Here is an 18,847-nt window from a genome sequence, read left to right as displayed (position 1 = left end):
CTGGCGGATGACAGCGTGAGAGGCTGTTTGTTCGGCGGACCGCGCGGGAGACTCTGCAACCCCGCTCCCGACCTGACGAAGTGTCCTCTCGGTGACCAGGCAAATACCTGTGGAGCCCTGGACGGACGAGAAGAGCACCGCCGACCGGGAGGTCTTCACGCAGCAGCGTGTCAGCGGGGATTTCCTGGGGGTATTCCCCCCAGAAGCTCAGCGGCTGCTGGAGAGAGGACCAAAGGGATCGGTGAGGCGCTCGTAAGAGCCGAGTCGGGTCGGGCTGCGCCCCCCCCTCCCCCGGATCCACCCCCCCCTCTCCCCCCATGTGAAATCGGTCATACTCCCTGACATGTACTGAATCATGTGATGGTGATGTTTTCTTCTCTGTGTACATTGATGGGAGTGACCGCTGAATCCGTCTGGCAAGGAATGCTTAAAAAGCAGGGCTCATTGCTCCTCTACTTATAAATATCCCCCTACGACCTGTGATGGGGACATGTATAATATCTTATCAAACTGTGGGGTCTGAGCTATAGGGACCAGTATAGCGGATTATCGGTCTTACTTTCTCACTGTCGCATCGCCCATTGAATGTCATATTTGATCAAGTGATCCCAGTTTTATGCCCCACTCACATTCCTCCCATATGAATATTACCTACTATTCACTGCTATTTTGGGCATAAAAGGAATTTTGGTGCAATAAACTAAACGGATTGGCGGTAGGTCTCGCTAGGCATGACGTATGGAGGAGCAGAAGTGACCATCTCTATCCGCGATGCTCTTTAGTGACTTGTGACTTAAGGCATAAAAAAATATATAATAAAAAAAAAAAGGGAAAGGGAAAGGAAAAATAAACTCTGTGAAACAATCGGGACTTGTGACACAGGGACATAGGGATCTGTAAAGCGGATTGCATGACCTAATTTCCTTACTTTATTCTTGAATGCTCTCGAATTTTCTTTGACCATACGGAGCAAGAACAACTGTGAATCATTGTAAACCGCTTTTTGGACTGCTCTGGAACGACCTACAGTGCAAACAGCACAATAAGTAAAAAAAAATGTGGAAGTACCGTTGTAGTACTATTGCAGCACAGCTTGACATAGCAGTACGGTAAAAACTCTCCCCCCCACTCTTTCTTCTCTCTCCCTTTTTCTAAGGGGGGGGGGGCAGTGAATAGAGGGAAACAGGTTGCCTTACCACAGCGGGCCTGAGAGGTGGAGGTGTGTTCACATCAACCCGCAGTGGGTGTAACATACCCCGCATATAGGCCTGTATATAGGCCTCCTTCTACGTATTAGAGGTGAGGCGGTTCCGCGGCCCATCTCCCAGTTGGAGGAAGGGGGGGAAGGGGAAGGGGGGGAAACATACAAAAAAAAAAAAGTTGTCAGGCTTCCGAACAGCTGACAGAGCTGGGAGGAATTGGGCCGTGATAACTTGACTTCCCACCCTCAAACTGGGGAAAAGAATTAGACCCACAAATAAAAATAATATGAATAGATCTACGAGAGGCGTAGCCTCAAAAGCACCCAAAAGCAATGCTGGGACCAGTTCAATACAACAGTATATGACCCAAGAAGGAAACCCCAAAAGCTCAGGACATGTGGAAAAAACTGAAAAAAAGAAGAATGAGACTAAAATGGGGGAAGACAGCTTAGATCGTTCTAAAGGAGAAACGACAATAGAAAGCGAGCATGAGCATAGCAGATTAGAAGAACTGACCCAGGAAACACAACCGCCAACAAAAGCAGAGATGAATGCTATGTTACTAAGGATGGAAAACGTGATAAGAACAGAAATCAACAGGTTAAGAACGGACTTTGGAGGGCTCCTGGATAGAGTGGAAGAGACAGAAAAAAGAATAGAAGAACAAGACCACGAAATTAACAAATTAAAAAAACACAGGTTAAGGCCATGACCGAAAATCAAAGAATGATAGCATACCGCTTAGAAGACCAGGAAAATCGCAACAGGCGACAGAACCTTAGAATCCGTGTGATAGTGGAAGAAAAAGGAGAGGACCTAAGAGCAATAATGAACACACTGTTTAACCCCATATTAGACAAAATGGCAGGAGAAAAACCCCCTAAGATCGAAAGGGTACATAGAGTGGGAAATCCCAAACAGACAGAAAGAAATGGCCCAAGAGATGTCATAGTTCGGTTTAGGAACTATGAGGATAAAGCGGAAATCTGGGGAAGGTTGAGGGGGAAACCCCCCATAAGATACAGAGAGATAGAGCTACAAATATTCTCCGACCTTTCGAAAGAAACACTGGCAAGAAGAAGACATTTAAAACCCTTACTAGAATTGATGCGAACGCAAAACGTAAAATATCAATGGGGGTTCCCTGCTTGCCTTATTGGTATAAAGGGGGGAAAAACGGCACGACTAAGACATCCAGAGGAGTTGATGGGCTTTTGTCACAAAATGGACTTAATAACTCCGGATCTGCCGGACTGGCTTGACTAGATCAGTAGTGTTGGGTTGGACCCCGGGGGGGTGGTTGGGGGGGGGGTCTGGGGGTGGTAGACAGGCATGGAACTCTCTTGAGCACCACCATCAAGAGAGGAGCCGATGGTGAAGGAGGGGAGGCAACCAATAGCGGCTCCCAGGCCTAGATTGGGCCAAGGGGAGGGATGGTATGGGTGGGTGGGGGCAGAAGGGGGGGCAAGGGCGACCATCTCGATGATTCCACAAGAAATCTCTCAGCTTGCTCAAAATACTCTTAGATGACAGAGCTCAAGTTTCTCTCATACAATGTCAGAGGCCTGAACTCCCATGTCAAGAGGCATAAAGTTCTCAGTGAATTGACACGCCATAAGGCAGATGTCGTTTTTTTTTACAAGAGACCCACATAACATTGGAATCTAATAAAAAAATTGTACTCTCCCAATTACCCCATATGGTTCTACGGAGACACAATATCATCGCGCTCCCGAGGGGTTGCAATAGGATTTGCAAGAGGGACCAGATTCACATTGGGAGATAGACTGACTGATCCAGAAGGAAGATATTTATTCTTGAAAGTAAAATTAGGAGGGGCGGATTACACCCTGGCAAATGTCTATGCCCCCAATGTGAATCCGACTAAATATGTGAGTAAAATTTTGAGGAAACTTAAAGATTTCGAGGTGGGGCATGTGGTATTGATGGGAGATTTTAACCTATGCATGAATCCGGCACTCGATAGTACGTCCCCGGCACAGGGATCAAACCGTGAGCAATTAAAAGAACTAAAAAAAACGAATGTTATATAATCAAATGGTTGATGTATGGCGAATCCTACATCTGAAAACTCGGGATTACACGTTTTTTTCCTCTGTGCATGGGACTTACTCGAGGATAGACTATATCCTCATAGATCATCGACTCCTGGAGAGGGTTATCGAAACGGGAATTGAGGCTACGACGATATCAGACCACGCCCCTATAACTATAAAAATTAGCACATCTATACAGAAACTCAATCCACCCGAGTGGAGATTGGACGAAAGCCTACTGGGAGATGAGGAGGTGGTTGGTAGAGTACAAAAGAAACTGGAATTTTACTTCAGGGAAAACGATACGGAGGGGATTTCTAGGGCTGCCCTCTGGGACGCCCACAAAGCTTATATAAGAGGGATTATTATTGCAGAAGGGGCAAGGAAAAAGAAAGAAAGTACCAGGAAATTTAACACACTAACGAAAGAAATATTTAAGCTGGAACAAGAACATAAAACACAGGGTCAAAAGAGAGAAACACTTCATGAACTGACTTTAAAAAGAGATGAATATAGGGCACTCTCAGAACAAGAAACTAAGAAATCAATAGATAGTAAGGTGAGAGAAAGATATGTATGGGGGGGATAAACCCAGTAAGAACTTAGCCAGAATGGTACAGAAAAAGAAAAATAGAAATTTCATTGAGAAAAAAAAAAAAAAAAAAAAGAAGAAACGGGGAATTCGCCCATACGACAAGCGAAATAGCTGAAGTCTTCAGAAGTTACTACGGAAGTTTATACGCCGTACAACATAACTCCCTGGACCCCGAGGAAAAAGCAGCTAAAATAAGAGAAGTCCTACAGAAAGCCAACTTGACAAAGTTAGGGGGACTTGGAAACTGCAAAAATGGATGAAGCCATAACAGAGGAGGAAATTAGATGTGCCCTAAAAAACTCAGCTAAGGGGAAGAGCCCAGGGCCGGGTGGCTTTACGACTTTGTACTTACAAAGGTTCAGCGCCATCCTGGTACCTAGACTATGCCATTACTTTAATGGGCTAGGGGTAGACTACGAGATGAGTAGGGATGCATTAGCAGCAACTATTACAGTTATAAAAAAGAGGGAAAAGATAGCACGCTCTGCTCTGGCTTTAGGCCCATCTCTTTACTGAATGCAGATACAAAACTGTATGCTAAGATTCTGGCCGAACGCATGAAGGGGATAATGACGGCCATGGTCCATCCAGATCAGGTCGGCTTTATCCCTGGCAGGGAGGGTAAGGACAATGGGGTCAGGGCACTTCTTCTCCTCCAGCAAATTAAGGAAAAAGGGACCCCCGGTCTATTCCTGTCAGTGGACGCGGAAAAAGCGTTTGACAGGGTAGACTGGGGGTTCATGATGCAGACATTAGAAAATATAGGAATAGGCGCGAGGATGATTGAGTGGATTAGAACCCTGTACTTTCACCCCTGTGTAAGGATCAAAATTAACGGGACCTTATCCGCACCCTTCGAGATGAGGAACGGAACTAGGCAGGGATGTCCCCTATCCCCTCTCCTATTCGTTCTTTCACTGGAACCACTTCTTGCAATGGTGCGGAATAATTCCGATGTTAGTGGAGTAAAAGTAGGAGAGGAGGAGCATAAACTGTCGGCTTTTGCCGACGACATTTTATTTTTTGTTAGTAGCCCAAGAACTACACTCCCTAATTTAATGTTAAATTTAAAGCAATATGGTGAGGTCTCCAACTTTAAAATGAACGTAGCCAAAACAGAGATCTTGAATGTTAATATTCATAAGGAGGAAGAACGACATCTCCAAGAGGAGTTCAACTTCTCTTGGCAGAAAGAGATAAACTACCTGGGTATAAAACTAGTAAACTCCCTAAAAAAAAAATGTATAGAATAAACTTTATTCCCCTACTAGATGAAATCAAACGAGAAATTAAAAATATATATAACAGACCCATTTCGTGGTTCGGAAGGATAAATGTAGTAAAAATGGTATTAGTCCCAAAAATTCTATACAAATTTCAAATGGTCCCAGTTGCCCTGCCTCAGTCTTATTTTAAAATAATAAACTCCCTATTAATGAACTTCATTTGGAAAAATAAAAAACATAGGATCTCCGCTCAAGTACTAAAACTAAACAAGAAAAGGGGTGGTTTGGCTGTCCCGGACATTAGAAAATATTACTATGCTTCGGTTCTCTCACGGGTTATAGAGTGGGCAAAAGAGACACATGATAAAAGATGGATTAATATTGAATGCGCACTAGCAAGGGCACAACTAGGTAGATTAATTTGGAATCCACCACAATATAGAACCTTACACACGTCTACACACGCAATTACACTTAATGCACTACAGATCTGGGATAGAACACAAACAATTAAAGTTAAAATTTAATTCCCCACTAATAGACCTAAAAGATAATGAATATTTTGCACCAGGGACAAAAGGGGTGGGGGGAAATTGGATTAGAAATAGAACACAGGTAAGGGACATAATCCAAAAAGGTAAAATTTTGGCACTACACGAGATTAAATCTAAGATAGATTATATGATGCTGGACGAGTGGCGATATCTACAGTTATCACTATTCATTAAGCGTCTACCACAACCTCTGCGCCCACGGGAGGAGTACACAATGTTGGAACAACTCTGTTTAATAGAAAGCTCTAGGGGTAATATCTCAAAAATGTATAGATATTTGCTGAAGGCAGATGAACCAGAAACGCTAAAATATATAAAAAAATGGGAAAGAGAACTGGGAGTTCCAAGAGATAAAACGACAGTAGGAAGGATCCTTAATCTGACCCATACCTCGGCAGTGGATGTTAGGACGGCTGAGGTGAATTTTAAATGTATTACGGGCTGGTATGCTACCCCAGATAAAACTAGCAAATTCAGTGAAGGGCAGTCAGCGGAATGCTGGAGAGGGTGTGCTGCAAGGGGAACGATGGCCCACCTATGGCGGGACTGTCCAAAAATAAAAAATTTCTGGCAAAAAATCTTGGCATTGATTAAGACTATAACCAAAAAAGATAAAAGAGGACCCAAGGGTTGTTCTTTTTCATGGGGGAGAAGAGACTCTAAAATAATATAAAAGTTCCCTGACTCCCCATCTGCTCAATGCAGCCAAGCGACTGATTCCAAAGAAATGGAGGGAGGTGGAAAGCCCAGAAGTCTGGGAGTGGATGGACTCCGTGGAGGACACATATAGGAGGGAAGAATTGAAGTACGGGGCGGAGGTAGTAGAGGTGGGATCCAGGGACAGTTGGGTAATTTGGAAAGATTTCAAAAAAACTTGGAGTTTCGCGGAGAACCTGAGAGAAAAATGTGATATTGATTTAACAAGGTTTAACCACTTAAGCCCCGGACCAATATGCTGGCTAAAGACCCAAGGGGTTTTTACAGTTCAGGACTGCGTCGCTTTAACAGACAATTGCCCGGTCGTGCGACGTGGCTCCCAAACAAAATTGGCATCCCTTTTTCCCCCACAAATAGAGCTTTCTTTTGGTGGTATTTGATCACCTCTGCAATATTTTTTACTTTTTGCTGTAATAAATATCCCCCAAAAACATATATAAAATTATTTTTTTTCCTCAGTTTAGGCCGATACGTATTCTTCTACCTATTTTTGGTAAAAAAAAAAAATCGCAATAATCGTTTATCGGTTGGTTTGCGCAAAATTTATAGCGTTTACAAAATAGGGGATAGTTTTTTTGCATTTTTTTTTACTAGTAATGGCGGCGATCAGCGATTTTTTTTCGTGACTGCGACATTATGGCGGACACTTGGGACAATTTTAACACATTTTTGGGACCATTGTCATTTTCACAGCAAAAAATGCATTTAAATTGCATTCTTTATTGTGAAAATGACAGTTGCAGTTTGGGAGTTAAACACAGGGGGCGCTGTAATATTTAGGGATCACTGTGTATGTGTTTACTAGTGTAGGGGGGTGTGGCTGTAGGACTGACACCATCGATTGAGTCTTCCCTATAAAAGGGATCACTCGATCGATGCGCCACCACAGTGAAGCACGGGGAAGCCGTGTTTACACACGGCTCTCCCCGTTCTTCAGCTCCGGGGAGCGATCGCGACGGAGCGGCTAAAAACAAATAGCCGCGCCGTCGTCCCGGATCGCTCCCCGAGCGGACCCGACCTCCGCATGTACCGGGGGGGGTCCCGATCGGACCCCCCACCCACGTCTAGCAGAGGACGTACAGGTACGTGGATGTGCCTGTCCGTGCCATTCTGCTGACGTAAATGTACATGAGGAGGTCGGGAACTGGTTAAATATGCAAATGTGGCATCACAAGATGGTCGGACGGGGGGAGGGGGGTTTCGATGGGGGAGGGGGGGGCAAATGTAGGCTTAATTTTTCTTACTTTCGGCTGCTTACGGTTACATACCCTATTTAAAAAAAAAAAAAATAATAATAATAAATAAATATAAAAGAGAAGAAGCATATAAAATATATTGATAAGAACACATTTCTCCGCATATGATGCTAAACTTCTTTGGAGACGATGGGGGTCCATCTTCCATGAGAGTCACCAAGAGTGTCAAGTCTGAGTGGAAGAGAAAAAAAAAAAATCCCTTTAACCTCACCCCGTCCTTTGACTCCCTATACCAGGCCAATTTCCCTCCCCCTATATAAGTTGATTAGGGAGCTAAGCCGAAAGTGGAAGACCCACCAAATGTCTTTTAGGGTGCATTGCATCCATCAAAATGGTCCTTCCAAAATATATACCTATTCCAGACCCTACCCATCCCCATCCACTATAGTCACCTACAGACTGACCTTCTGCACTTCGTGTGGAACTACAAGCTCTGTCATGATGGCGGCCCGCACCAACGGGGGCCTGGCGTTCCGCCAACTTGGTTAAATATTACCAAGCGGCCCAACTGAGAGGGATAGTCTACTGGTTCCCCCAAAGGTCGGACAATAAATGAACGGAGAGAGAAAATCTGGTTATCGCCCGTGCACCTAAATAATCTCCTCTGGAACGCAAATGTGGAGTTGGAGCCTGGTCGATTGTTAGGGTCTATGTCCCAGCTCCGTCGGTTGTCCTGTGAATGTGAGCTTAAATCTGAATGTTCACTGATGACCTCCTTCCAAATGCAACCCTAAAGTGCCAGCTAGTCACACTCATCAGATGTCGTGGCCTTGGGCCTCGCTAACTATTTCCATTTTGGACACAGTGGACCCCAGGTCCCGTAAGCTGCTTCCGTTCTCTGAGCTCCAATTCAAATATGACCATCCCAGACAGGTGTTCTACAGCTATTTACAGATCTGTCACTACGCCAAAACTACATCCCTGTGCCTGCAATTTTCTGCACCCTCCTCATTTGAACGCATCGTACTTGAGGGCCGCTCGTGTAGGGGACTGATCTGACATATCAGATACTGAACAAGCACTCCATGAAAGCCTGGGGCAAACATGCATATATGCTCCGCTGGGAGAAGGAGTTGGGGGGAGGAGATCACGGAGGAGGCCTGGAGGGCGGCCTGGAGTCAGGCTGCCAAGAGCTCCTTATGTATCCTCTGCAAAGAAAATGCCTATGAGATTCTCTTTTGGTATCTGGCTCTGGACATACTCCATAGTCTACCCCTCCACCTCTGATTGCTGCTGGCGATGCCAGCAAGCCAGAGGTACGTTTTTCCACATTTATTGGACGTGCCCCTTAATAGTCCCGTTCTGGACCTCAACACAGCAATTACTGACTCGCCTTTTTGAGGGACCCATACCTCTGGGCCCCAAAACTCTTCTGGTTAGGTCTCTCCCAAATGAAATTGGCTAAACCCTACAAAAAAACTGCTCAGGCACGTACTCACGGCGGCAAGGTGCTCAATAGCTCTTCACTGGAAGAAAACTGTGTCCCCATCTTAGGAGGCCATTTATGCTAGGGTCAAAGACGTGGAACTAATGAAGAAAATGACGGTCAGATTGTGGGACAGACTGGATGACCAGAATAATGTCTAGGAGTGATGGCATTCTCGGGAGGACCCGTTATGATCCGGCGGTCAAAACAGAGGTATCTGAGTAATTTTCCTTATTTTTTTTCCTATCTCGTATAACCACGGCAGCTAAACTATAGCAAAGGTGTGGAAATCAAACTCATTGTGCCAAACAGTTACACAATCTCTGATACATGCAAAAACTGAAGCTATCCTGCTAAAGTTACTAATTTTGAATCCTTATGGAGACCTTGGATTAAACATTTACCCCCCTGGTTTGGACTGTTCGCTAATGTTTCCCTGAGAGTTTATATTATCTGCCCTGTTACTACCATTACCTTCACCTGATTCACTAAACCATTAGTCCTCCTGGACATTTGCTTCCCTTTCCCTTCTGTGCCCTATCCCCCCCCCCAACTTGGTTTATTCATTGTAATATGATATGATATACTAACTGTGATAGAAGATGTTTTGAATGTATGGGATTTTTGACCTTCGCACCAGATAAAGCCAAGTCAAAAGAAGAAATGTGGCCCTGGTTTAGCCCAATTTAATCCCCCAGCTATTCTACAACACAATAACTTTGTATGTCTATAGGTTAATTCACTTCTAGTCTCTTCATAGATGACATGATTATATTATCTCAATCAACTTACATTTCTCAATATTATTTGTTGTCAAAATAGCTGTCATGAAGCTATGATTACACTTCATATTACATAATCGTATCCTACAACCTACTATGTTATCCATTTTCATTTACCTTTATAACAGATGCTTTTCTAAATGATTAAGCCTTTTTATTTTTACTATACTGTTGTACATGCTCTGTTAATGGAATTTAGTTGATAATTATAAAATATTTGAAGCAGAAAAAAAAAAAAAAATACACAAATCATACCATTAGAATTTGCCAATGCCTCCATGACCTTGACAGGAAGAGATGATCCAAAAAGTTGAACATTGTAATTGTCAGTCTCAACAACAAATGGGTGAGCTGTTCCTTTTGTTGGCATTGCCCTAACAAAAGAAAGAAAAAAAAAGGGGGGGAGGGGTTGGGGGTCTTTAAATTATGATCATTGTTTCCAAAGAACAAAGGCATAGTACAATAAATGAAAAGAAAATCACAATAAAATGAATTGTGACTTACCTGTAAAATCTCTTCAAGTACAGTACAAGGGACAGGCTTAACATCCATGCAACATGGTACACCTTCAGGTGCCTGACATAGCTTTGCTGACATGACCGCCCCAGATGTTCCTCTATAACCCTACCCAAGTGTTGCAGAATAATGCAGGAACAGACAGGAAGGTGGCCTGTGTCATGTTGGTCAAGACATGCAATTTCTGGCATTTCAAAATTCCTGTCATCTTAATTATACAGTGCAGGACACAGACTTGATATTCATAGACCCTGGGATGCTCATCAAGAAAGCTCCTATGGACCAGGTAGAGTGAGCAAGTATTAGTGCAGCAGGTGCTTTATCCTTTGTAGTATAGCTCCAGTCTCCCCTGCCCCCACAAAAGATGAAAAGTTGGCAACTATAAAAGTAGCTGCTGACTTAATATAAGTGCACTTACCTGTCCAGGGATCCAGCGATATTAGCACCCAAGCTGATTCTTCTATCAGCTTCAGAAGGTCCAGGCGCCTGGATCTTAGGTAAGGGAAACCAGCAGAAAAGCCTTTCTGAATGTTCCCGCAGTCTTCTGGGACCTGTGTTTGTCCCAGAAGACTGGCAGACATACTCGTAGATTGCCTCTGTGATCTGACTTAAAGTGGGAGCAGGTACACGTCAAAACCAGGTTCTCGTTCCACCTCCCCCCTAAAAAAAATCAAAATGTGTCAGTGGAGGGGTGCAAAGAAGCTTTGCTTTATGGCGAGTTTGTCTTATTATTTAAAGGGAATATAAATGTTTGGGGCTCCAAGTAATTTTCTAGCAAAAAAAAATATTGATTTTAACTTGTAAATACCAAATGTCAGAAATAGGCTTAGTCATGAAAGGGTTAAGGTCATCACAAAAGGTGTGGGGGGGGGGGGGGGAGACACTCTTTGGGATTGATTTACTAAATTGGAGAGTGCAAAATCTTGCGCAGCTCTGCATGGAAACCAATCCTTGCTAAAATTTTCTATATAAAACCCATCTTGGCTCACCCAAATTCTACTTGTTTTATACTCATTGGGCATCGTACTATATAGGAAAGTTCAATTTGGCCCAAACCAAGTGATCAAATTCATAAAATATGGCACCAAACGTGGCATCATGACAGCCATGCTTTTCAATGAGAAATTCTGATGCATGGCTGTCATGGTGCCATATTTTATGATTTAGATCACTTGGTTTGGGCCAATTTGAACATTCCCCATATAGTAGGATGCCCAATGAGTGTAAAACTAGTGGAATTTGGGTGAGCCAAGATGGGTTTTCATATAGGCATAGCTTGGCTTCCTCAAACCTTCCCATTGAAATGTATGCCTTTCAGGATACCATATAGTAGGATGCCAAATGAGTATAAAACAAGTGGAATGCTGTAAGGAGACTCTCCATAAGAGTCCTAGGCCTTAAGGTGGCATTTTTAAAGGCTTTACTATTTACCCATCTTTTTTCAATGCCTTTCCAAGGCACTGCCTGTGCCAAGGACACTTAATGACATCTTCTGTCTTATGTGTCAGATTGTGGACATCCTGGTTCAAAAACATGTTACCTCTGTCTGTGGCTAGGACAAAGGATCCATTTTTTTTTTTTTTTTTTATATACAATGTGAAAGATGATGTTACGTTGAGTAAATAGATACCAAACATGTCATGCTTTATAATTGCACACACTCGTGGAATGGCGTTTTTTTACGGTTACCAGGTTAGAGTTACAGAGGAGATCTAGGGCTAGAATTGTTGCTCTTGCTCCGACGATCGCGACAATACCTCATGTGTGATTTGAACACCGTTTACATAGGTGGGCGCAACATCCGTATGCGTTTTTCTTTGCTGCGCGAGCTCGCGGGGACAGGGGGCACTTTAATTTTATTTTTTCACTATTAAATTGTGTTTTAAAACAAATACAAATGTGATCACTTTTATTGCTGTCACAGGCAATGTAAAAGACCCAAAACCATCCTTTACACTTCAAAGTATTCAGATCATCGAAAATGGCGATTCTGAATACTGTATATATATATATATATATTTTTTTTTAAATCCGGCCACTGGCAGCTGAGTAAACCGAAGTGACGTCGCTTCCGTGTTTACATTTAGGAGACTGGCACAAGGTGACGGAAAATGACGGATCTTGGATCGGGTCTCCCTGTGGGATGGAGGCCCAGTCAGAGCAGCAGCAGAGGGGGGGGGGGATGTTAACTCCCACTCCTCCGGTATAACAACCGAGCAGCTTTTAGCCGCATCGGTTGTTATGCCTGGATATCCAATTGCCCGCTCTAAACAATGGTATGTTTCTGGTATAAACCCCGAAACCCGAGGCCACATGTATGCGTACGCTCAGTGCGAAGCGGTTAAGTGGACTACTTTTGTATTTATACCACATGCCGCTGAGCAGCTTCACAAGCAGCCAACCGACAAGAAGAGCACAGGAGGAGACATAAGAGCATTTGGAGCGGTGTATACCGCTCCTCCATCACTCATGGTAAGTGCCGCTAAAATAGCAGCGTTTTACCGGCAACGCCTGCCCGCTCCAGCGTGAAAGCTGTGGAGCTCCGCCGAAAAAAAAATATATATATATTAAATGTCAGCTGCTACAAATACTGCAGTTGCTGACTTAATATATGGACACTTACCTGTTCCTGGGCGCTCGTGATGTCGGCACCCGAAACCGATCTCTCCTTCGGGCTCTAGGGTACTGCCCCCACCATCTTCGGTAAGGGAATCAGGCGCAAAAACAGGTAATCAAAACTTTTGGACAAAAAAAATAAATAAAAAAAAGAGAGGGATAACTTTACTGTTTTTTTTTTTTATTCATTAAAAAGTTGCATTTTTTCCAAAAATTGGGTTTAAAAGACCGGCTGCGCAAATATTGCAACAACCGCCCTTTTATTCCTAGAGTCTTTTGAAAAAAAAAAAAAAGATATAATGTTTGGGTGTTCCAAGTGATTTTCTAGCAGAAAATAAATGGAAGATCTACTAGATGACATTTTTAAACTTGAAGAAGTCAGATATAAAACAACTCTCGACCTCAAATACGCCCATAAGCTAGAACTGAGAATGAAGCTGGCAACAGGCCCTTGATCAAAAGACCAAAGATAGGTATAGATATTTGCCCATTGTGTTTATGAACAGGGCCAGTTGTTGGCAAGACAATTAAAGAAACAGCAAGAAGCGTGCCACATACATTCCCTGATGGTAATACAAAAACAAAATAGGAGATACTCAATTAATAGCGGCTGAATGCCATTGGTTTTATACTTCCTTTATCCCTTTCATGACTAAGCTTATTTCTGGACATTTGGTGTTTACAAGTTAAAATCAGTATTTTTTGCTAGAAAATTACTTGGAACCCCCAAACATAATGTATAATCTTTTAGCTGAGAATCTAGTGGAATAAAATGGAGATGGTTTGCAATATTTTATGTCACATGATATTTTGTGTTGCAGTGTTTTAAATTGTTTGGGAAAAGGACACTTTCATGAATTAAAAAAACTATATAAAAATAAAAAAATAAAATGAAAAAGTATAGTTAGCCCATTTTTTTTTTGTATAATGTGAAAGATGATGCTTACACAGAGTAAATAGATACCAAACATGTCATGCTTTATAATTGCACGCACTTGTGAATAGCGACAAACTATGGTACCTAAAATCCCCATAGGCGACACTTTAATTTTTTTTTACGGTACCAGGTTGGAGTTACAGAGGAGGGTCGCATTATCTATCGGTAACATTTGGTATTTGTCCCAGTTTAGCTTGATCCTGAGCAGCTAGAGAAATGGATAGAATGGCCAGCGTCTCCTGTCCACTTGTCTGAGGGCCGAGGCAAGTGGCTCCATCACCCAGAGCAAAAAGAGCCGTGGACAGAGGGCAACCTTGCCTTGTACCTCTTCCAACCACAAAGGGTTCCGATAGAGCACTTAAGTTTTATCTGTGCTGTCAGGTCTTTATATAAATAATGTTGATCCGCCTGCGAATCCTTCTCTGAAACCCATGACCTCTAGAACCGAAGACATAAAAGGCCACGCCACCCGAATCAAACACACGTTTCAATGTCTAGTGTAACCATTACCCTACTGGAGGACTCAGTGATAGGAAGCTGAAGATGTGGTAAACACTAAATTTATATCTGGTGATTTCCCTGCCATGAAACCAGTCTGGTCTATATTAACCAGAGATGGAGAATTGTCCGCAGCCTTGTTGCCAATATTTTTTTCAAGATCTTTTTTTAATTCAATAGTTTTTATTTATTTCAGCAAATTGAAAAAAGACAATCAATACAACAGTGCATTAAGTCATAGGAGGAACAGTGTCCCATTGTGGAACATGTTCTCTCGATATATCAAGATACAGCAGTAGTTGGTATATTAATAAATCATGTAAGTAAGTACTGTAATGGTAGCAGATAAGGAATAATTGAACTTAACCGTCAACAGGAACAAGAGTTGGTATTCGCTAAACAGAGCATGGCGCCCTCACCAGGGGGTGACGGCTCGCTAGGGTTCGGTAGATTAGAGATCCCGTACTCCACCCGCGCCCCTCACGGGAACTAACTGCGCAGAGTGGGGCACTGGCTCTCCTCCATAGGAACAGGGATAATCAATACTGTACATACATGCTCATACCACTGGAAATTCCTTACTATTGGTGAACCAAACCGACCAGGGAGACCACAGCGCTGTAACCCTTGCTAGGCATCCTAGTGAGGATGCCAGTAGCTGTTCATGAGAGCAGTGTAAGTTGGTCAGGTCAATCACTTCAGTGATCGTCGGGGGAAGGTTGTCCTTCCATTTCCTCGTTATTGACAGGCGAGCTGCCATAAGGAGGTTGAGCACTACGTGGCGTAGTGCAGTCGGGATCAGTTCTATCCCTAGGGAAAGTATTGCCAGTGCTGGATCTGGTGCCCGTTATTGCGGAAATTACGTTGAACACATGACCCCAGTATTGTCGAAGCTTGGGACATCCCCAGAGTATGTGGAACAGGTCCCCGCTCCAGCCACAGTTTCGCCAGCAGGAGTCGGGGGTTTGGGCCTTGAATTTGGATAAAACTGCTGGTGTGTAGTACCACCGGAGTGTGATTTTTACAGATAATTCCCATAGGTTGGTGCAGTTGGAGGCCCTTTGTGTTAGTTTGCATGCCGTGTGCCATTGAAGGGGTGAGTAGGATCTATGTAGATCTTTTTCCCATTGGTCATGGGATGGAGTTTTAACAAAACTACGTTTGTCTTGAAGGATGTTGTAGAAGAGGGAGATGCCCTTTTTTGGCTGGGATTTAGCTGTGAGATAAACCCAAACACATGGGTTAATGGTGTGTGGATGTGCCTGTGTCTTCCCTAGACAGTGTTGGACTTGTAGGTATTGGAAGTAAGAGTTCTGGGGAATGTCAAACTCCCTCTGTAACTGTTGGAACGATTTGATGGTGTTGGTAGGAGAATATAGGTCTTGGAGGGATTGGATGCCCCTCTCTCGCCACGTTTTAATTGCTAGCGGGGTAATCAGCAGGGATAGAGTATCTATTGGTATTTTCAAAGTGATCGTCGGGTCCGAGTGGTCCCGTCGTGCTAGAAGCTGGAGCCACGTTCTTATGGTCACTTTCATGGGCGGTGCCAGGTGGGTCGGGGCTCTATGTTCTAGAAGGGCGGCAAATAGCCACAGGTTCGGTGGGCCCACCGAGCTGTAGACTCGCTCGATCTCGCCCCAGGTGGTCGAAGGGTCTTGCAGAAACCATTCTCTCGCCTGAGCCATGACCGAGGCCGAGAAATAGTCGCGAAAGTCGATGTAGCCGACCCCACCGGCTAGTCTGTGTTTAATCAGCTTTGTGTGGGAACATCTGGATTTTTTCCCCTGCCAGACGAAGCTTGCTAGCATCGCCTGCAGGGATCTAAAGTAGCTGGCTGGGACCGGGATCGTTACGTTTCGAAATAGATAGAGCAGTTGTGGGAGGTGAATCATCTTGAAGGCGGCAAGTCTGCCCCACCAAGATAACTCAACCTTGCCCAATCTCCCCAGGTCTTGTTGCATCTTATTTCTCAGGGGGATATAGTTATATGGGAAAAGGTCGCGTGTGTTTTTGGTGAGGTAGATTCCTAAATACGGTAGGCACGAGTCTGCCCAGGTGTAAGGGAATTGCTGCTGCAATACATTGCTCGTCACAGGATCTACTCCTAGGTTGAGGATTTGAGACTTAGTGGCATTGGCTTTGTATAATGAGACCTCCCCGTACCAATGTAGTACTTTTTGGATCTCTGACAGGGATCGGGAAGGGTCGGTGATCATCAGGATCACGTCATCCGTGAACATGCTTATCTTATGGGTGTGGGGTCCTATAGTGATTCCGGATATGGCCGGGTTGCTGCGGATGTGTTCCGCTAGAGGTTCCATCATAAGGTTGAACACTAGTGGCGACAAGGGGCACCCTTGCCTTGTGCCATTTGATATGTGGAATGGCTTGGAAAGTAGGTTAGCGGAGTAAACTCGCGCTGAGGGGTTGGTGTTGTTGCTTTTGATATAATAATTATTATTATATTGTATATTTATGATTTAATATCTCGCATATACGATATATGGTTAAAATAAGGGTTCTGTGATTAGAGTGAAAAGCTTTAACATAACACACATTTATTTAGAGAAAAGATATTAGCTATCTAACATACTGCATACATTTACAGTTTTAAAGTAAGGGAAATAAAAGTTAGTTTCAAATACAAGATAAGCACATCACACTAAAAGTATTAAGAAAACAAATTATGACAAGTAAATAAGTGCAGGGGAGAAGATAGATTCTGATGTTACCTTGACATCCCGGGCCCGGGAAGTTCTCATCATCTCTCTCCAATTCTATTGATGAGACCCCCTGACTTTATAATCCTGATGTCACTTCTGATTGGCTGAAATAGCCTTTCCTTTTATGGTCACAGCTTCCTTCCACCTTAACTTTGTCCCTGAGGCCCACTCTGATTGGACATTACTATCCTTTCCAAATATGGGCAACATCCTAGTTCTATCTATTAGCTATGTATAGGTTTGAAGTTTAAACTAATTACCTCTAGCTAGTTAGACCTCCTGTCTATTCATGGAAGAGTACAGTCGTTTCCAGGTGACACCATAAAGTGCAAACCTTTCCCACTGTGATTTCTTCCTGACTTGCTTTGTATGTCAAAAGATGTAGTAGATTGGTCGTCTCCGGCCACCTTCATACAAAGCAATCATGCATATCAAATACAGAGAGTGCTAATTAGATATATTCAATCCCTAACTGTAACTTCTTCCCCACCACACGTCTACTGTTATCGTAATATATATTTATACCTATGTACAATTACGGCGATTAGACATAAACAATTCACCCAGGGCAACAGATGACCCCTTGTGGCCAGTTGAGACAGATGAGACTAGGCCACATTTTAAGTGAGTAATTGTTTATGTCTGATATCCATTAGAATGTTAAGTTTCTCCCTCTGCCATTTTTTTTTTTTTTTTTTTTTTAGAAGTCAGCCAAGATATATCACCATGCCCGTCATAAAAATCAATACCCCACATTGCAATATGAGAAAACCTTTTCATCCCATTTCCCTCCAGGTTCTAGTGGTGACTAAGCTAAAATCCCCATCATGTAAAAGTTCATTTAACCTTTCCTCGGTTTTCACCATATCATTACTAATTTGATTGTGGAGGTTTACTGACAAAGTATACATTTTTACATCAACATGGGGTATGTATGTGCTAGGATCTGGGACCTCAGGGGTACTCTCAATGATGTCAACACTGGTATGGGGTTTCTATAGTTTGCCCAATAGTACTGTACTCATGTGGAATGAAGCAAAAATTTGGATAGGGTATTTGGACACGACTGACCCCCATAGAGGAATGTCTGGTGATTGGTAACGACAGTACAGTCCATCCATGTGGTAGGTGACCCTTGTGCTTGGTGTTCTCCATTTTGACCACTTCACTGGGCAGTTAGCCTCCATTTCACGTGGAATGGTTTCTTGAGGTGGTTGGTGTGGACTTTCCAGTTGGGGGTCCCTTGCTACGTTGGCTGTGGGAACCGGGTCATGGTTTAGACCACAGACTGGAGTGTCAGTTTCAAACACATCACAACGGCATACGTATCTATTGTCTTTGACAGTGCAGCAGGCAGTGTGCGGTGCTTTCCATCGCCCTTGAATGAGCATTTCGGGGAGGTGCAGCCTTTCCTTGTACACGTCATTCTCGAGGTATCCGAGGGAGTGTATGGACGCCATTGTGTAAAAAGTAGTCCTCTTGTGGATGGAACACGGGCAGCGACATTGTGAAGGATATGTACATTAGGTCACGGTAGGTGCACAGTGACTGGCTTTTCTTGCAAGAAAATGGCCCTCTATTTGGGTGTGGTGTCACTATCCCTATGCTTCAAATTGTGGAAACTGGCAAAGGTTTGCACGTGTCTCCAAAATGTACATTCATTCCACCACTAGTATTAGTGTGAGTACAATACCATTGTGTAAGATCTGTGTCTTTTAAGATAAAATTTCCATACGCGGTGC

General features: G+C 43.4%; 1 long non-coding RNA gene across 1 annotated transcript in view; it reads right to left on the bottom strand.

Annotated features, from left to right (window-relative positions):
- Positions 1-325: 325 nt before the first annotated feature.
- The window catches only part of LOC120937452, an 84,402-nt gene continuing 65,880 nt past the window's right edge, over positions 326-18,847 (bottom strand). Inside the window, exons 2-3 of the long non-coding RNA XR_005748716.1 lie at positions 10,071-10,189; positions 326-1,023 (exon numbers count right to left, since the gene is read on the bottom strand). This is a non-coding gene — a long non-coding RNA (uncharacterized LOC120937452). The remainder of the gene's footprint in view (positions 1,024-10,070; positions 10,190-18,847) is intronic.

Source organism: Rana temporaria, chromosome 4 (assembly GCF_905171775.1).
Source record: "Rana temporaria chromosome 4, aRanTem1.1, whole genome shotgun sequence".
In the NCBI taxonomy this organism is placed as follows: Eukaryota; Metazoa; Chordata; class Amphibia; order Anura; family Ranidae; genus Rana; species Rana temporaria.
This window is presented reverse-complemented; position numbering and strand designations above follow the sequence as displayed.